Source organism: Rhodnius prolixus, unplaced genomic scaffold (assembly GCF_049639745.1).
Source record: "Rhodnius prolixus isolate KJV_2025 unplaced genomic scaffold, Rpr scaffold_8, whole genome shotgun sequence".
Taxonomy (NCBI): domain Eukaryota; kingdom Metazoa; phylum Arthropoda; class Insecta; order Hemiptera; family Reduviidae; genus Rhodnius; species Rhodnius prolixus.
Genome location: NW_027411593.1, coordinates 21189709 through 21209954, shown reverse-complemented (window position 1 = coordinate 21209954; position 20246 = coordinate 21189709). Strand labels below are relative to the sequence as shown.

General features: G+C 33.8%; 1 protein-coding gene across 1 annotated transcript in view; it reads left to right on the top strand.

The window, feature by feature from the left end:
• The first annotated feature begins 7041 nt into the window (after window positions 1–7041).
• Window positions 7042–20246, top strand: part of LOC141451015 (uncharacterized) — a 1067280-nt gene continuing 1054075 nt past the window's right edge. The window contains exon 1 of the mRNA XM_074122023.1: window positions 7042–7775. The gene's annotated coding sequence lies outside the window, so the exon portion shown is untranslated. The remainder of the gene's footprint in view (window positions 7776–20246) is intronic.

Here is a 20246-nt window from a genome sequence, read left to right as displayed (position 1 = left end):
AGTATTGTCTACGTTCTGTCACTGTTTATTCTAATTTTTCAATAATTATATAAGATAAAAGGTTTAATATAAGTTCAAATTCTAGTTGCCTAACTACAATATAATATCCATTTTATACCAGGAGAGGTTGAAAGCAATTTCCTCAGCAAACAGCCTTAGGACTGACAAATACTTCTAATACGAGAGCAGAAATCATTGAATTACATCACAAAATTCTATGGGTAAAAATCTAACCAATCAGAATTCAAAGATTCGGTTGTCAAAAGTGGGCGGTTGCATTGATTGGCCAAACAGAAGCTGGGACTGTCATGGCGACCACGCCCTCAGCCATGGCTCTTCTATCGGATTGCAATGGCTGCCAATTTTTGTGCAAGCTTGTGCTCAAATATGATTTTAAACAATACAAATAAGCTGGTTTTTTTTTTTTTTTTACCTATACTTCGAAAATGGCATCAATGACTTTCTTCAAACAATGAACGATGTGTGTGCTCGAAGTAGTTTTTGTTTTTTGAGAATGACAAAATATTGCCAATTTCAGTATTTTTATTTTTTATTTGTTGCCAAGCTTTCGACTAGCGACTTCGTCATCTTCTAGGCCTATACTGTTATAAATTACAATAGTTTTTACACTAAAAACTTTAAGCGCCACGCTTGAATTTCAAGTTTGTAGAAAATTATTCAGTGCTTTTCTGAGGTGGTTAGAAAACTTCGGAAAAGTTTTTCTTTGCATTTTATTACCAACTAGATAGATAGAAAAACATTTATTTGGGAATGACCGGGTCCATGTACAAGATGTTTGATTTAAAAATAATAAAATAAAATACTTTAATCAAGCAAAAGTTAATGAACAAATCAATAACAAATGTTTTCTAATAAAGAAGTGGAAGAGTAGAGTATGTTAACATAAGTTTAAACAAAAATAAAATCGTACACATCATCTTTACAGAAGCATACGAGATAACACGTAAGTATAAATATTCTGATCGTACGTCTGTTACAGAAGCCATTTCAATATCTGTTATATCTAATTATAATATATTAGTGTTTTTAGAAATTATCCATTAGGATGAACGCTCTCAAACAACTGATTGCATAATAATATGATCAATAATAATATAATAAGAATAATATATTCTTATTAATTGTTATAATAAAATGCTTTTATTATTAACTTATTAAATTGACAACTGGCCTACCTACTTAATTAACGATATGATTTAAAATTTTTTTAGAGCAATCTTGGAAGAACTAACGACGAAAGTATGTTATTCAACTTAATGGCCTAATCTGCATTTCTCATTTTCCAACATTAAAAAATCGAATTGATTAGAGATGATGATAATGACTCAATGCAACTTCTTGAATCTCAAATTGAAGTTTCTTACCATAAATGGGGCATTATTAAAATCAAAATAAGAACATATAAATTTAAAAAATTATCTACTGTAATTACAGTTACAATATCGCTGCAAGATGAAGTTAACATACTTGCCACTTGTTTAATTTTTAATCGCTATGATTAAAAAAAAAATTGTGTAAAAATGGTTTGTAAAATCTTTCATTACTCTGAAAGTTTACTAATTAAGGAAGCCTTCCCCATTCCCTCTCCAAATTTGACCTAAAAACGGAATTTTAATAGAATGACGATAAAAGTAAAAGAACAAATCTACATTTATATATTGTATATATGAAGTTTACAAAAAATCAAGGAGCTTCATTTTTTATTTTGAGAATATCTAAAAAAACTTGGACTATCCATTGAGTGGTGGAGTACTTGCGGTAAAGGAATTGTCTTCAAACTTAGACCTTAGCAACAATTTCAACTGTCGTTAAAAAATTACTCAAGAGATAGCACCACACATCACACAAAAATGGCAGTTTTAATGGAATCTATTCTCCCCTCTACAGAAGTACTTCTAATCGAATTTTCTTGACAAAACGTTTCAAATAGAAGGAAGTAGCAGATTTTTACGCCTGCAACCACTGTAAGAAGTTTAAATCGTTGAACCCATTTTCAGGAAAATCTAATATCAATGAAATATCTGCTCAGCTAAGTCGTGCTTTTGGTCTAACGATTTTCTTTATATTTGAGAATTTATTCTCACGAGTGATTCATAATAACTATACTCACTATATTGGTAGTAATATAATACAACATACAAAAATGGCACGTTAAAGGAATGTCTATTCACCCTGCTTTCCCAAAAGTGTCCTTCCTTTTAATAGAAAAAAGTTACAAACAAAAGTTATACGAGGGGTGTTTTTTTGAAATTTTGAAATTCGGCCACTGCAGAGCTGTGTACCTACATCTGTCAGGAAGAAATTAAACGTTATTACGGAAACATTCGACCTTTTTTACATTTCTTTGTGAGTATTTAAAATGCCTCCTCCGATAGAGAATCTACTGTGTAATCATGCGCTGTGATTCGTTTTCTTAATGCTAAAGTGGTGAAAGTGGCTGAAATTCATTGTGAGATCGGTGAAGTTTATAGAGAAAACATTATTTTTTTCATTATATTATACAGGGTGATCCATTTAAAACGCACCAATCGCTAATAACTTTTTAGGAGAGCGGAATTCCTAAAAAACCCACGAAGTAAAATATGTTTCTTTTTGTCTAGTTTTCAAATTTTCCATTCCCGATGCTGTATCTTCATTTCTGGCAGAGTTACGTCCAAAAACCTGATCAGGGTTTTATAATCATTGTCAAAACCAGTGGTCTTTGTGAAACCCAGATCATGTTTTTGCACGTAACTCCGCCAAAAATAAAGATACAGCATCGGGGGAGGAAAATTTGAAAACTAGTCAAAAAAAAATATACAGTTTATTTAATGGGTTTTCCCGGATTTTAGCTTTCCTAAAAAGTTTGGTAAGTTTTAAGTGGATCACCCTGCATACATTATGCTGTGGAATGGTATGTATAGAAATTGTTTAGAGCTTTTAAAGATGACCGCGCGAACACGCGATGTAACGAAGATTTGATGCAGAAAGTTAACCATCCTTTCAATATCTTGCTAACCTAAATTTTGTAAAAGGTGGCTGATATAAAGGAAAAAGAAGTAATTCAACATTGTTACTCTCCGAGATTATAGCTACTGCTACTCGAATATTGGAGCAGGAATAGTTGTTTGAATGAGAAATATTCTGATTTACGTAATAAACGTTCACCTCAGATCTTGAACTCTGCCAAACAATTGAGACAATTTTATTCCAAATCAAAGTTGTATCCTGATTGACTATTAATTTAGACTAAAATTCCTTCTCAGCGGGTTATAAGAGCTATTCGAATGTTTTTAAATACTCATGAAAATTTAAAAAATAATAATCTGAAATTAGATTGTAGGGGAGAGATTAGCTCAGTAGTTTTCCAAAGTATAGATCCCAGGTACGAATCCAGCTGGTAGCCCTTAAATTTTTCTCTTCCTAAAGAGTTCCTTTTAGATAACTCCAAAAAGCTTGCATTTTACATAAAAAAAAAAGCTCAAAAACGCCAATGATCTTTCATAGTAGACGCGTCTTGAATTAGGGGGAAGAAACTTGCATAAAGTAATGATCGAGATTTTTAATGTATTTTCTTCAAACAAAAAAAAAGTATGTTTTTGTAAAGAATTAATTCATAATGATTTTTGATTTACTAGCAGTAATGGCCAAACATTCAAATTTAAGAGAAGTATTAAAACATTCTATCAAATTTTCGTTTAATTGTATAAGTTAGTGCCTCTTTCGTAACCAACAATTGTTCTTTTTAAGTAGTGCATTGTTATTATTTATTCATTTTAAATAAGCGTTTATAATTTAAAAAAATACCACAAATTTGCATTAAAATTATATAAACAGTAGGATAGTTGTAAAAGATTTACATGTATGAAATAACATCCATGTTATTTTTATTATGCTGATTACTTTTAGAAGGTGGAAACGTCCACGATAAAAAATGAACGACTGACAAAACAATTATTTGAAGACTAAGCAAAGAATACTGGAAAAATTAAACATCTTTGTATTAAGGGAACTCAGTCTACGAGGGTCGTTTGAAAAGTCCGTGCAAAGTCAGAGAGATAGCACCACTGGCGCGTATCGAGGTTATGTTTAGTTAGTAGCATCTCTTGGAAGAACACACACCATGTTTCAGCCAGATCGGTCTATTTCTTCCTGTTTGGCATTCGTTTGTATCGAGGAAGTCGAGTGATTTTCAAAAAATGGACGAAAAAGAATTTCGTGTGTTGATTAAACACTACTTTATGAAAGGCAAAACGCCTGAGGAGACTAAAGAGAAGCTTGATAAACATTATGGTGACTCTGCACCTTCGATTAGAACAATTTATAAGTGGTTTCAAAATTTTCGGAGTGGCCATATGGGCACAAGTGACGCTGAACGTTCTGGACGCCCTGTTGAGGTTACTACTCCAGAAATCATTGATAAAATCCATGATATGGTGATGGATGACAGAAGAGTGAAGGTGCGTGAGATTGCTAGTGCTGTGGGCATCTCGAATGAACGGGTACATAATATTTTGCATCAACATTTGGACATGACAAAGCTATCCGCAAGATGGGTGCCGCGATTGCTCACGCTTGACCAAAAACGAAATCGTGTGAAGTGTTGCAAGGACGGTTTACAGCTGTTCCAGAAGAATCCGCAGGACTTTAAGCGTCGTTTCGTCACTGTGGATGAAACATGGATACATCACTACACTCCTGAGACCAAAGAACAATCTAAACAATGGGTTACCAAGGGGGAATCTGCGCCAAAAAAGGCGAATACCGTTCCTTCGGCCGGAAAGATTATGGCAACTGTCTTTTGGGATTCGCAAGGAATAATCCTCATCGACTATCTGGAAAAGGGTAAAACTATTAAAGGTGCATATTATTCATCGTTATTGGACCGTTTGAAAACCGAGCTGCAAGAAAAACGCCCACGATTGGCCCACAAAAAAGTCCTTTTCCATCACGACAACGCACCAGCTCACACCTCAGCAGTTGTGGTCGCAAAATTAATGGAAACAGGGTTCCAACTCGTTTCACATCCCCCCTATTCTCCAGACTTGGCTCCCTCGGACTACTATTTGTTCCCCAATATGAAGAATGGCTGGCGGGAAAAAGATTTTATTCAAACGAGGAGGTGATTGCAGAAACGAATGGCTATTTTTCAGACTTGGACAAATCCTATTATTCGGAAGGGATCAACAAACTAGAGCAGCGTTGGACGAAGTGTATAAGCCTAAAAAAAGACTATGTTGAAAAATAAAAAAGGTTTACCCCAAAAAATTAAGTAGTTTTTATTTTTGCACGGACTTTTCAAACGACCCTCCTACAATACAGATAAAAGAGACAGTCAAATTTTTGGAGTACTGGTTTGTTTACAACTTTTAAGAAAAATAACAAAATTTTGGAATTAATCATTTCTAAGTTCTAAGGTAAAGGAGAGCTTCTAAGTATAATTTTGATATAATACGAGTATAAGGCGGTATTTATTACACATTAGTGAAGGTTAATTGTGATGAAATGAAATTCGAGTACGCCAAAAATTATTTTGTCGCAAATAGGAATAGATTTGTTTTTAGCATTTCTATATTGGTAACCCACGTTAATGAATTTAAAGAGCGATTTCAGATCGTCACGATTCTCAAATTACTTTTATTATTGAAGCCACTGGTAGAAACCGTTTTACTAATAGAATTTAGTAAACATTCCTAGATGAATGAAAATGTAAAAGTACGTTGAGAATTATAGCAGAAGAACGATATTTTTTTTAACCAAGCTACACAGCGGACGGACTGGCAGCCAGCAAATATATTTTGGTATTTATTTTAATTTCCCCTGTGGATGAGAGTTCAGAATACATTCACCGTATTCCCTGCTAGTCGTAAGAGCCATTAATTTGGCAACGTTTACTCCTGCACACCCATCTACAATATACAGGCTGCTCATACACCACATTCAACCCAAACACTGTCTGCTAAGGTATATACCCTGGGTTAAAGACCCTAGATGGCTCGTAAGAGAACTGTATCTCTGAGGTGGAGATACCTACTGTCAGACTCGGATGGAACCGGCTCACGTACAACTTAAACTAACAAGATTACAAAACTTCAAATTAAAAAATTAAATGCAATTTTAGGCTTTTGGCAACCACTTCGGCACGAAAATGAACAAAATGTAATGGAACTATTCCTTACTAAATTACCCAACTTCTTGCATAAAATGGTGAAGTAGTTTCAACTTTATCCCAACTGCTTGCGATAAAAAATGGAATTATTTTGGCCGTCTAAAAATAAAAATCCACCCAAAAAGGGCATATTTTTAACCCAACGATTATTTTTATCGGTTTAAACTTGTAATACAGACGTTTCTTTAGACCTCCTCAACTATAAGTTGGAGAACTGAAGAGGTAAGTGGACTAGACACTTGTTCATGGATCTTAACGCCTCTGAGGGTGTCCCAGCCTAACAACTAGAACAACTCACTGACACATGTGTGCTATTGATGTGAATTACAAGCGAACTGTAGCTCATCGCCACATCATTCCCGCTAGACACTTAACGCTATTTCTAATCTGACATGACTGAAGAGAGTAATTTCAGAAAATAATGGATACAATTCATCTTGAGACTGTTCATGGCGGTTGTTGTTTGTAGAAACTTTTTGTAGTTTCTAGATTTTTTTTTTAAATTATTTAAATAATTTTTAAACTTCAGATACTAAAAGAGAAAATTAGATGATTAATCCCCTCTTAGTTGAACCTCTCACAAATCATCAGCACTACGACTAGCCTCAAGGAATGATATTTTATTTGTATTTTCAATAAAATTATGAATAATATTGTCAGAAAAGTTATGTTTATTTCACAATAAACTTAATGACAAAATTATTCTAAAAGTTTTTAAAACAACAGGTGTTCTAAGGCTGTTTGTGCATGTTTTGCCTGCTTCGCTGGCTTGTATGTGTAGGGGTATACCTTGTCAGTCAATAGAAAATGGTACGCATGCGCATTACTAACCTGACATTAAATCTCCCCACTACTTAGAAAATAGGCTCGCCCTACTCTTTCGGTTTGCGACTCACATCTGATGGTACTGTCTGTCGGCTAGTCTAGACGTAAGCGTCCATCTATACTAATGAGTACGTGACATTCTTCTGTAAACAGATGTATTCAACTTTTTTTATTTAAATATAAATCATTTAAATAGTTCGATTAAGTAATAAACAGGACTTAAACTAATAATAATTAGTTTAAAAAAGTTTAGTGATGTGATTTTTTTTATTTTATTTTAATTTTTTTGCGGATTCAGCATTTTAAAAATGATAAAATAAACTTGGGAGATTAAAAAAAAATGTTTTAGCCACCAGCAAGTCGATCATTGTGGATTATTGTGCTCTGTGACAACGACAGAAGTTTCAAAATTAGTTGTCAGTTTATACGATTGTTTCATTTAAAAAATTCAAGAAGTTACGAGCTTGAGTGGGACTATTTATAATTCCTTATCAATAATCAGAAAGCCGATTCCGTCGAAGGAGTGAATTTAAACGTGTGCTTGTGTTTATGGGCGTGGTTTAGCTAGTGTATCACCTGCTTTGTACATTTTGATATGACGTATTACACTCTCGAAATGTTTTCAATGAAAGTAAACTGTAATCAACAGTTATGTTTAGTACAATATATGCTACATTAACCGACATTTAAATCAGTGATTTTTTTCTTAAGTTTAATTTTTGGTTTTTTAATCTTTTAAATAACAGAACCTGTTCATCTTAACAGTATAACATTAAGAAAGGTAACTTGTTTAAATTTATTCTAAGATTTTATTTTTTATTTAGCTGTTTTAAAGTGTCATGTTTTAACTTTTCTTTTTCTATTTTTGGTAATTGCTAACAGCTTGGTCTATCGTATATCCTAAATGGCAGTTTTTGTAGATTAGTGCTTCACTTTTAAGGCTTTCATTCCATTCATCCCTGCTTTTAACAGTAAAATTTTGGGTAGGAACTTGGTATCGCAGCATACTGTTTTTCTGACGTCAAAGAGTAGCCACTTGCAGAAAAACTTAATAATCCACTTGTATTTACATGAAAAATAAAACCATTTATTTAAAAATCGCTGACTTAAATTTAATTTTAATTTTTTGTCTTGTATTAAAAAAAATGGAAGTTATTTTTCTGAAGCGAGCTTATAGATTTTCATTTTTATACATTAATATTTTGGTTTTCTTAATTTTATGTGTAACTTGAATATACTTTTGATTTTACTTTATTTTCAATTTTGAATTTGACAAAAATAATTTAATTTTTAATATTTGGTTTTTAGAGCTAGAACTTTATTTTTCTATGTTTATATTTTGAGATTTTGCAATTCAAACAAAAAATTCTGTCATTTTTATTTTTTTCTTTTATTAACAGTAAGAATGTTACTTTGTAAACTAATTCGTTTGAAGAGACTATAAATACCAATAATATTTGCGTAAACAAATTTTATATTCCAGTATCCAGCTACCTTTTTAATTTTTGTTTTTCGTCAATCCGAATAGTTTTTTGTTTTTCTTAATTTACTTTCTCTGTGATTAGTGATGGATAAAAAAATTCTTTAAATTTTCTAGAATTTATTCTAGAGTTTTTAAACTTTAGATTCCAAAAACAGTAGATATTTTTTTTTCGACATTTTTCTTATTAAGTAAATTAATATTTCTGTTTATTTCAACATATTTTAATTTTTTTGCTTGAAAATATTTAATTCTATAACAAATCTCTGGATCACAATTAATCAACCTGCTTTTCTTTAATTAGATTATGTTAAAAAGACTCCTACTAGAGTTCTTTTTTAATGAACTACTGAAATAAATGAAGAACACGTGGCAGCCGTGCCGTAAAACTATGAATGGGCCTTGTAAACTTGACAGTTCGTTTACTATTTGAGGCAGTGGTCATTGTTGAATTCGAAGTTTCTGTTACTTTATTTCGTTTTTAACTTTTAAATCCATCATTTAATATTTATAAAATTTGTGTTTTTATTCTCAGTTTAATTTTTGCAATTTTTTTTTTATTAATAGTTTCTTTAATATATGCATTTTTAAAAACCATTTAAGACATCGTTATGGCAATTTTGAAATAAAGAATTTAGCCTGCATTGAAAGTATTACCCAGCTGGTAGCGTTTTCTTTGTGAACTGTTAAAAACTTGTAGATTTGTTTGCTTATTAGTGACGTAATCCATTTTAAACTTGTTTTTACTGTTGTAGAATAATGTGTTTGTTTTGGCGTTCAAAATTATCGCATATCGCTTAACACACTACTATTCTGCTGAAAATAATCGCAGAAAATATAGATTATCGTTCTAGAAAGAGAAAAATAGTCAAATTAATTTCCATATCTGTGCTGATAGAACTTTAATTTCAAACAGTTTTTGAACAGTTTGGTGTTCCTCTGTACGACAAATTTCTGATTTACATTCTTGTAGATTGGGTAATCACTTTCTTAAGGGATAAGAGTAATCCCTTTTCTTTTTTTGTTGTTGTAAGGGGTGAATTCCAATGGCGCTGCTCTTTGATGTCCGCATTCACTTCTTCATTGTTTATTTTTTTGTTAACAGTATCCTTAATTTATCTTTTAATTCAACGACTCGAAGAAGAAGCCAAATTTAGAAAAAATGAAATAGATTTACACAGACATTTACATTCTTTTACGACTCCAACGACTTCCTTTAAACTTATATCAATAACATTTAATATAAAGCTTCAATTTTTATTTTGAATATTTTTAAAACGTGCATCTGAGGTGGTTATACGAGGGGGTACCCAAAAAAAACCGGAATTATTTTTTAAAAGCTATTTATTTACAAATTTTTTACAGAACAATCTTATCCCCTTCAAAATACTCTCCATTACAACTAATACATTTGTCCCACCGGTGCTTCCACTGTTCGAAACATTTTTTGTAGTCATCTTTAGAAATGGCTGACAGCTCCTTCTTCGTTTTTTTCTTGACCTCTTCAATGTTGTCAAATCGGTGACCTTTCATGCCCTTTTTCATGCGTGGAAATAAGAAAAAGTCGCACGGAGCCAGGTCAGGCGAGTAAGGTGCGTGGGGCAGCGGAACCATGCCATTTTTAGCCAAAAACTGTGTAACAGAGATGGCTGTGTGTGCAGGTGCATTGTCGTGGTGGAAGAACCAGTCTCCTGTTTGCCACAAATCGGGTCTTTTTTGGCGAACACTATTGCGCAATCTTTTCAAAACTTCCAAATACAAGGTTTGATTGACGGTCTGACCTGTGGGGACAAACTCTGAATGGACTACGCCTTTGGCATCAAAAAAGCAAATTAGCATTGTTTTGATGTTTGACTTGACTTGACGACATTTTTTTGGTCGGGGAAGATGACGTCTTCCATTGGCTCGACTGTTGCTTTCTTTCTGGGTCATAACCATAGCACCATGACTCATCACCAGTAATGACCTTTGACAGAAAGTCTGGATCAGTTCCAAGCTGTTGTTTCAAAGCACGACATGTTTCAACTCGATGTTCTTTTTGATTGTCAGTCAGAACTCGAGGAACAAACTTGGCAGCAACCCTTTTCATCCCCAAATCTTCCGTTAAAATTCGCTGAACCGAGCTCCAAGATAACCCACTACTCTCTGACAGTTGATCAATTGTCTGTCGACGGTCTGTGAACACCAGCTCTCGAATTTTTTCAACATTTTCGTCGATTCGGGCAGTTGATGGACGTCCAGAACGAGGTTTGTCATCAATCGACATGTCGCCATTTTAAAACCGAGTAAACCACTCGTATACTTGAGTTTTTCCCATAGCGTCATCTTTGTAAGCTGTTTTCAACATTAAAACACTTTCAGCAGCATTTTTTCCGAGTAGAAAACAAAATTTCAGAGCTGCACGTTGTTCACTTAAACTACTGCAGATGAACAGAACAAGCCAGGCAGGACTGAACTGGCAAGGAATTGCGCTATACACGTCTAGCGGCAGAAATGCGTACTACATAAGCTCCATGCGCGGCAACGCAATTCCGGTTATTTTTGGGTACCCCCTCGTACAGTGGATTCCAGAATATTTGAATCCCGGAATTAGAATAAACGGATAAAAAGCTGTTAAAAAGAAAAATCTCAAAAGCTTAAAAGACAACATCCACAATCACAGTGTGAAGTTAAAAAGAAGGTTAAACAAATTGGGAAAATGTACAACGATTAAGAACTAGTTGAGAGCTTCAGGACGCGTACCTTCAAATTTTGGCAGTCATCTTTACCGTAATAGAGTTGTGGAAAAGCTCTATCTGCATTTTGAGTTACTCAGCTGTAATGGCAGCAGAACTCTTGAGACATTATAGCATATCTTTTTAGTTGTGACTATAGTGTGTACACTAGAAAAGCTTCTTTATAGTTGAGACTACAAGGGCTTGAATAGCGAACAAACATACAAAATTTAAAACTCGAAGAAATTCCGAAACCTGGCCGGATTAAAGAAAAATAATCCTTACTTACTGAGTATAAAGTCACCGCATTACAGGCTTAAACCCTATTCAAGTTACTATTCAGTAACTAATCTAATCTATGTACAGGGACCGTCCCCAAGGAAAAGGAGACATATGTTGTCTCAGATGAGATCATTAGAGGTACGATGGATTTTACTGTATTCGACAGATCCAGATAAGCTTTGTAGGAAATCTAAAAAAGTACCATTTTAAGAGTTTTTGTAATTTCTTCAAGTCGATTGAATTGACGCGTTTTTCTATAGTCGACGTTTTTGATTACTTTATGTTTTTCAAGTTAATAACTTAAGGAGTTATTTTTACAAATAATCAATCGATATATCGATTAGATTCCACCGAGAATACGCAATGTTTGTTAAACTCTTTAAACCAGAGGTTCTCAAACTTATTTCGTCTACCGTCCCACTTTGAGAATCAAAATTATTTTCTAGCGCCTCCTGAAATTTTTAACTTTACCACTTCTTAAAAATCACAATCGCAATCGTTACTTTAATTTAATTATAGTGAGCCATATGAGTCTTATCATGTTTCTGGGTTCGAACTTACATTTTAAATGAGAGCAATAAATCGCAACTTTATAAATAATATTTAGGAAAACTTTTATTCAAATTAAAACTGACATTTCCTCTTAAAATTTTAAAACTAATCTAATGTGAAGGATGAATCTGATGATTTTTAACAAGTTTGTTAATATCTAATTCTAATTTACTCAAAAAACAGCTAAGTAAGTCACCGCGTATGGTGACATGCAAACGTTTTCTCTTTCTAGTTAGCAGCGTTGCCACAGTCACTAAATCCACGTTCACACAAATACGACGATGGAAATGCTATCAAAAATTTTTGAAAAAATCCAGAGTACAATTGCGGGATTGGTTTTTTTGTACCCAAAATTAACGAAAAAACAAAATAATAACGAAATAATGGATGTAGTGTAGTTTAGTGCGTTTTTTACTTTAGTTTTTAATATATTAGAAAAAAACACAAATCAGCCAACGGCCCCCTAAACCGCTTCAACACCCCCAAATTTTCTATGGATCCTTTACCGCCCCACTGTAGGCATCCAGCGCCCACTAGGGGGCGTTATCGCCCACTTTGAGAAAGATTGCTCTAAAATGTCTTTACTGTTTAATATACGAGGGTCATTCAATAAGTAACGAGACAAATTATTATTGCTCAAAAACGGTTTATTGAATCAGTACAAAACTTTGGTTACTTTTCAACATAGTCCCCAGCAACACTTATACACTTGTCCCATCTTTCGCTAATTTGTAAATGCCCTTGGCATAAAATTCTTTGGGTTGATCTCGAAGCCACTTTTGCACCTGATTTTTTACCTCTTCATTGGATCGAAAATGTATCTCTCCTAGACCATCTTTAAGTGGTCCAAACAGATGGAAGTCTGATGGGGCGAGGTCGGGGCTGTAGGGGGGATGTGGAAGGATCTCCCATCCCAGTTTCTGAAGTTTTTCTTTCGTCAGCTGTGCCGTATGTGGACGGGCGTTGTCATGAAGCAAAATCACGCCTTCAGTCAAGAGCCCACGGCGTTTCGTTCGAATTGCAGGTCTTATCTTGTTTTCCAGCATGTCACTGTAGTACTGGCTGTTGATTGCTCTTTGGCCTTCAAGAAAATCACAATAAATTGGCCCCTGAAAATCCCAGAATACTGTAAGCATGACTTTACCGGCAAATGGCTGGGTCCTGAATTTTTTCCGAATGGGAGAAGTCGTATGCTTCCACTCAAGGCTCTGACGTTTTGACTCTGGCTCATAGTGGTGGATCCATGTTTCATCACACGTTACAATTCTTTTGAAAAAACCTTATCCTTCAGTCGAATATCGATTTTTCAACTGATGGCTGATTTGAAGCCGGGTTTCTTTGTGAGCGTCCGTGAGTTGTCTGGGCACCCATCTCGCACAGGTTTTCTTGTACTGCAGCTTGTTGTGAATAATGTTATGGACAGTTCCAACACTCGCGTTTACTTTTTCACTTATCAGTTCAACGGTGATACGCCTATTGTCCCGAATTAACGCTCAATCCGAGATTCGAGAGAGGAAGTCCCAACTTCGATCGGTCGTCCACTGCGTTGCTCGTCAGAAACTTTTGTACGGCCACTTTGAAACTGTTCTACCCATTTGTAAACGTTCGAACGATTCAAACAATTGTCTCCGTACACTTTTAACATTCTTTTGTGGATTTTACTACCTTTCTCACCTTCCGCGACTAAAAATCTGATCACGGCACGTTGTTCTTCCACGGTGCAATTCTCGAGCGGACTCGCCATCGTTAACTGAGTAAATTTGAGGTTATGTTTACAAAATATAATTGAACAGCTGATCAGATGTCATCGCAAGGTTGCCAACTTTATGTCCTGAAAGTTTCATACGGATCAATTTAGCTGTTTTTGAGCAGTAGTAATTTGTCTCGTTACTTATTGAATGACCCTCGTACCATCTTGCCAACTGTATAATATTAATAAGAAAATGTAGAAAATAATTCAAATGTGGAACTGAATTTATAAATTTTTAATAAGTTGACTTTAAGTGCCAATTTACCGAATATATTTTTCTGCATTTTTGTATTTGTATTTACTCGCAAACGGCTCGACAATTTTATTTATTCTAAGTATAGTAATAAATAACGAACTCTTTTTATCAGAATTAAAAATATCCTAGCTTCTATCCGTGGCTTTTTTGATCATCCATTCATACCCAAAGAACATCATCATCTTTACACAGAGAACAATATTGCTTCTTTCTTAAAATCAATACTTTGAATATTGTTATAATTTGAACGGGAATGTTTACTGAATCTCGTCGAGGTAATCGCGAGATATCAAGACTGGGCTAATATTTGCAATTCTTTTCTCCCAAAAATCTAATTAAGTGTATTTCTGAAAGAAAGAGGCTGAGTTGATTCCTTCTAAGCTGATTAGAAATAAATATTTCTCAAAATTTTGTAGGAAATTTTGGATTTATGACCTTTAAAACAGTAGTAAGAGGAAGTCATGAGAGTGTGCGCACCAGATTTATTTCCCAAAAAAAGGAAATTCAAATTTTTCAAAATATAAGGTTTTTTTTCAATTTTATTTTCAGGACTGTCATCCGGGAAATTCAGGTCCATTTCGTTTTGTACTTTTAGCGATAAAAACAAAGATAAAAGGAATATTACAAAGATTGCATTGAAGGAAAACTTCAAATACTTATTTTTAAAAAAAATAAAAGAACGACATTGAAGTAAGAAATTTACATCAAGTTAGATGACTTCGAACTGCAAAAGAGACTATCTACATTGTTGTAAATAACATGTGGTCCGCTCGCTTATATGATACGTAGGATCGTTCTAAAAATATTCACTCCATATGTTACATATTGTATGTGCAACTTTTTGAACAATGTTTGTTTGTTTGCTAACATAAATTTAAATATTTTATTCTACAACATTATTTTAAATCTAGATTTTTTTGAATTGGGAAAGTAAAAGAAAGTTATTGTTGCGAAACACGCACACCATTTTTCTTTGAAGGCTTATTTTTTTTTTTTACTTTTTGGTTGTTCTGTTATATAATTCTAATCTCTCTAACTGATAACTGAATTTATATGTGCGGCGCTTCGTGTGCAAAGTGGTGGAAATTTGGCAGTTACAGTTTGCATAAGAATTTATGGTGTGTTCTACATTGTCAGAAAGTGTGCTTAGGCTTCTTCTCTCCTCGCTTGAGCATTCACTTTTTTAAATCCAATGCCAGAACTCATAGATTCCTCTAATGAATTAATAAAAAATCTGAATCAAGACTAAAACTAAAAGAATAATCCATCCAACATATTCGCAACTTAGGGACGGGTGTTGGTCTAGTGGTCAAGAGCGTTGCTTTGTAATCAGGAGATCACCAGTTCGAATCCCGCGTATGACTACTTTTTATTTGTTAGAAAAAAATTTTTACAGTAAAGTATGAGCTTCCACCCTCCGTCTAAGACACCTAATTGGTAGTTGGACGCTGAGCCCCGCCTTGAAAAAATAGGCTATTACTTTTCTTTACTTTATTCACAACTTTTACTACCAAAAACAAGCTATAAAAAACTAGGTTACCTTTTCAATAAAACTGGTCTTTTCAAGAACCGCGTTTTGGTTTCCCCTGAAGATAACACCGGTATTTTACAAACTGGTTTGCCCAGTCTGTGATGCACAGTACAATATTGGCCAGAGTGGGAGAATAAATCAAAGATACAAATAAGATATACAGTGGAGTCTCGGTTATCCGTCACGTGACCGGGACCGGACACGTGACGGATAGTCGAATAGACGGATAATTGGAAAAAACAGGAAAATTTCCAGATTCTTTTGTTTAACGTTATAAAACTTTGTATTAACTGGTATACATATTTTATACGTTTATACGCTTAAGCCTTAAAGGTCGACTGACAGAGACAACTCTAATTTCAAAAATATAATATTTCATTGGTGGTAAGAGTCAGTAAGGTCCTCTCCTCTTTGCGTAGATTGCAATGAGGAGGAGGATTCCAAACATATAATAATGATATGTCCACGTTATGTGGTAGAAAGGAAACGAATGTTTGACAACATATACAGGTATTTAGATGCACCATTTCGCTAAGAAGACATAATATTCTCCAGCAACATCTATGTGCTTAAATCTGTAGCAGAGCTAGCAATGAAATATGAATGTATTTAAAAGTTATAGCCGATTAGAATGAATGCAAGAAAATGCTTAGAGAAGGATTACGTGATTTTAATTTTGGTTAAGCTATAAGGATGGCAGGAGCACAGAGTGCTGCTCCATCCATTAGCAGTAGTTTATGTAAATAGCAGTATATAGTAGAATGATGAATGTGTGAAGCGAATGCATTTGTAGGTAAGAATGGAGAGTGAGTGATATTCTAGTGATAAGCACCTAGACGATGCTGGCTGTATGGCGGAAGCCAATGCCAAAAAAAAAAAAAAAAAAAAAAAAAAGAGTCAGTAAACAGTATAAATATTTAATGAAGCAGTTTCTGTAAATAATTGCTAAACCATTTTTGTTATCGTACCAAATTTGGTAATGATAAAGGCTTTGTTAGTGTCTTAATTGCGATCTCTTAGCAATAAGTATAATTGTTCCCGGAGCGAATGCTAAAGTTTGCTAATTTACGTGTTTGTACAAGTAGACTGAAGTCTCTCGCACATAGTTTACTCAATAATCACAAGATACAACGCATTCATGGTTAAAACTGATGCTGATATTTACCGTTGTCTCATTAACAACAACGTAACAATAACAAAAACATTTGCTGTGTAAATGTAGTTCTGGTAAAAGCACAAATTGTTGGTATAGTGAAGTCTATTGTGTTTTAACAAAGCAAAACAGATGATTAATATTCTGATATTTCTCAAAAATGGTTCCAGAAATCAAATATTTATTAAAAGACAAATTATTCACTTGTCTTTATCATTTTGTTATTGTTTCTTCAATCTGGGATTATTTATAATTTTACCTTTATCCTTGTGAGTCTTCTAGTGAGAAATGGACTAGCAACTTCTTCTGAAATCTCACATCTCTATTCCATACAGCCCAGATGGGTTTTAAAATAGAAGTATAAATTAGTCTTTTGTCGCAAAAAGGGCTGTGAATCACAGTGGGTACAATGGTTATTGTAATTTATACAGAATGCTGCTAAACAGTGACGGGCACTTGTTAGTTCTTTGAAGTTGTCTGACGTTGTCTGTTCTTTCAGCTCGTTCGTTGAAGTGTCCAATTCATTTCGTTCGGTCACTTAGTGTATTCTTTTCTGACAATTGCGTATTTCTTGCACAAGCCATTACCCAACCTGAGTCCCAAAATGTTCGACTGACAGAAAACGTGTCCAACGTTAAAAAAGACATCGAAAAGGTGGAAGGAATACCTGGGAATAAGGGAGATCTGATCAGATCAAAAATGTTAGAAGTACTGAGCAAGAACAAAGGGTGGGAGACCATCTGCCAGATTTCTGATATTATCAGTGGAACAGAAGTCACCTCAGAACATCGTGTACCCTTTTACAACCAACGAGATAACTTCTTTCAGCAAGGCACCTATAACATCTGTAGATGTTGAACGATCTTTTAGTCGTTACAAGTCCATCTTACGCCCAGATCGTCGTCACTTTACGTTCCAACATTTGAAATTTCATGTGGTTGCAAACAATTTCGAAGAGTGAAGTTTTCAAAATTGAAAATTTAACACATCTTTTTATAAATAGTAAAAATGTTCTTTGTTGTATAAATCATTATAACTTGTAAAAACAAATTATTTTGTTCCTAATAAATTATTATAAATTGTAAAAATGTTCTTTTCTTGTATAAATAATTATAACTTGCTCTCCCCCCCCAAAAAAATCCATTTTCATAAAAAAAAAAGTCCATTTTACTTAAATATTCCAGAAAATATTTTAAGAAAATCACATATTTTCCACATAATTGACGAAAATAAATGCATATTTTAATTAAATATTTGGCATTTTTAAATACATAAAAATCCGTTCCTTAGTTATAACTCATTATTATACTTCAAACTCTAAATATTTTGGCCATATTTAATTTCCACCAACTTTATAGTTAAGAAAAAGGTTACATAACTGAAATATAACCTTACAAAGAAGCCAACCCCTTTTTGAGAACTACCTCAAAACGATTTATTATAGAAACATGATACGTAATAAAAGTTAACTGTAACTGTTAGAAGTTGAATGTAAAAGTAAAAATATTGTTAGAATTTCATTTTTTGTAGTAGGAGGCTTTACCAACAGTAATAATGATTGTTCTTTAATTGCAGGAAGGGCACAGCCAACTTAATTGTAAATAAAATTTATTACTATCTATCTTTTAATGTACTCCTTAGGGTTAGAGCTATCGGAGCAACCAATTGTCGGTGCAGCTTTTTATCAGAATTAAAAATATACTAGCTTCTATCCACGTAGTTTTTGCTAGATCATTCAATCATACCCAAAGAACTTAAACGACAAAGAACATCATCATCTTTACACAGAGAACAATATTGCTTCTTTCTTAAAATCAATACCTTGAATATTGTTATAATTTGAATGGAAATGTTTACTGAATCTCGTCGAGCTAAACGAGATATCAAGACTGGGCTATTATTTTGACTTCTCCGAGAAAGTGGGAGATAGGAGAGACCTGTTTGAGGCTCTTTCTAAGCAGACCTAAAATTATGAGGAATCTGTGCTAAGTAATGCCTAATAAATTTTTCAGGTAGACTTTAGGACCATCTACCAAATTCAGTGTCTCGGACGGAGGCGGTCAAACAAACTGTATTTCACTGTAAAATCCTTTTTATTAACCATTAAATAAAATCCAAGGCGTAAAGACCGGGAATCGAACCCAGTACCATAATGTGTATTTGCTTTACAGGTCTCGCCTTTAACCGCTCGGCTACAGTGGCGCTTGATAAACTAAAATAATAATTCCGTAAAGTTGTATTTCAGGATAACCAATTTTTACCAGAACACTGCAATGACCTTTTTAGTAGTTTCTCAAGGGAAATATTTAATTTAATGTTTTTGCGTTTTTTTGAGTTAGGAGTCACAAAGGGGATATAAACTTATCTACAGATCAATTGGTAAAAATCACTTTTTCATAATATAAGGGGACGTCAGTGCGACAGTTTCTGATGAAATCTTAATATCTAAAATGTGCTCTATTACGAGTATAATACTTTTCATTCCTAGTTAGAGAAAAATAATAAAGACCAAAAAAAGCGATTGTTTTCATTGTTTTAAACATATTTTAGATAGGACAGCCTTGAGGCTACGCCCACTGCTCATGCAAATATTAGTCGATAATAGTTTTATTGTCTACAAATCCTCAATTCTAGACTTCTCTCAGAGAATGTAGTAAAAAATTGAAACATCGAATATCAAGAGGCACTTTTATTGGAGACTTGCTGAAATTAAGCAGATATAATACAGATATTTTATTTATTTTCGCATTAAAGTTTAGGAATAAAATAGATAATGTATGTTTTTAGCCCCAGATAGTTCCAAGTAGTCCCAATAGAAGTGTTAAAAAAAAGAACACCGTATCACCAAAATTGTTACGTGCCCCATACACCGGGGTTACATTACCACTGGGTACTATTATATAGGTATGACGCTGTTTCTATAAATATTATAAAAGACAGCTTCTAGATATATAAACCGCCAACTGTCAATTTATCTGTTTTACCGCAGTATATCATCTGTGTGTATATGGTGGGGTCAGGATCTGATGTTACTGCTGCATTCTATCTGACAAGTGCACCGCCACATCTCCTGACTATAAATGTAAAATTTGTTTACAGCCTACATATGTCAAAGTCATATTTGATATTATTACATGCGGGGAAAACAGAGAGGAGGAGTAGAAGGGTGGATCTAGAGGGAGACAGACAACTGTAATGGCGGCAAGGGCGACTTCATTCGTGAAATGAATAAAAAATTTCTCATTACTTTGAATTACTTTTATTGCTCTTTTTTTTATTATTGTTATTTGCCCTTGGTAAAGAAAGGAAAGCATATAGAGTAAACGCAAATCAGTGGGAGCTCTATATATATATATATATATATATATCACATGATGAGTATATTTTTAAAAATGAGGGTAGGTATAGAATTACGGTTGAGTTAAACTAACTGGTCTTTTCTCTACCGCTAACTATTAAAAGGGAATTTAATCATTTTACGGTTGGCATTTTGTCAAAGTTTATTAGATCAGTTTTTTCTAACTGCACCATGGA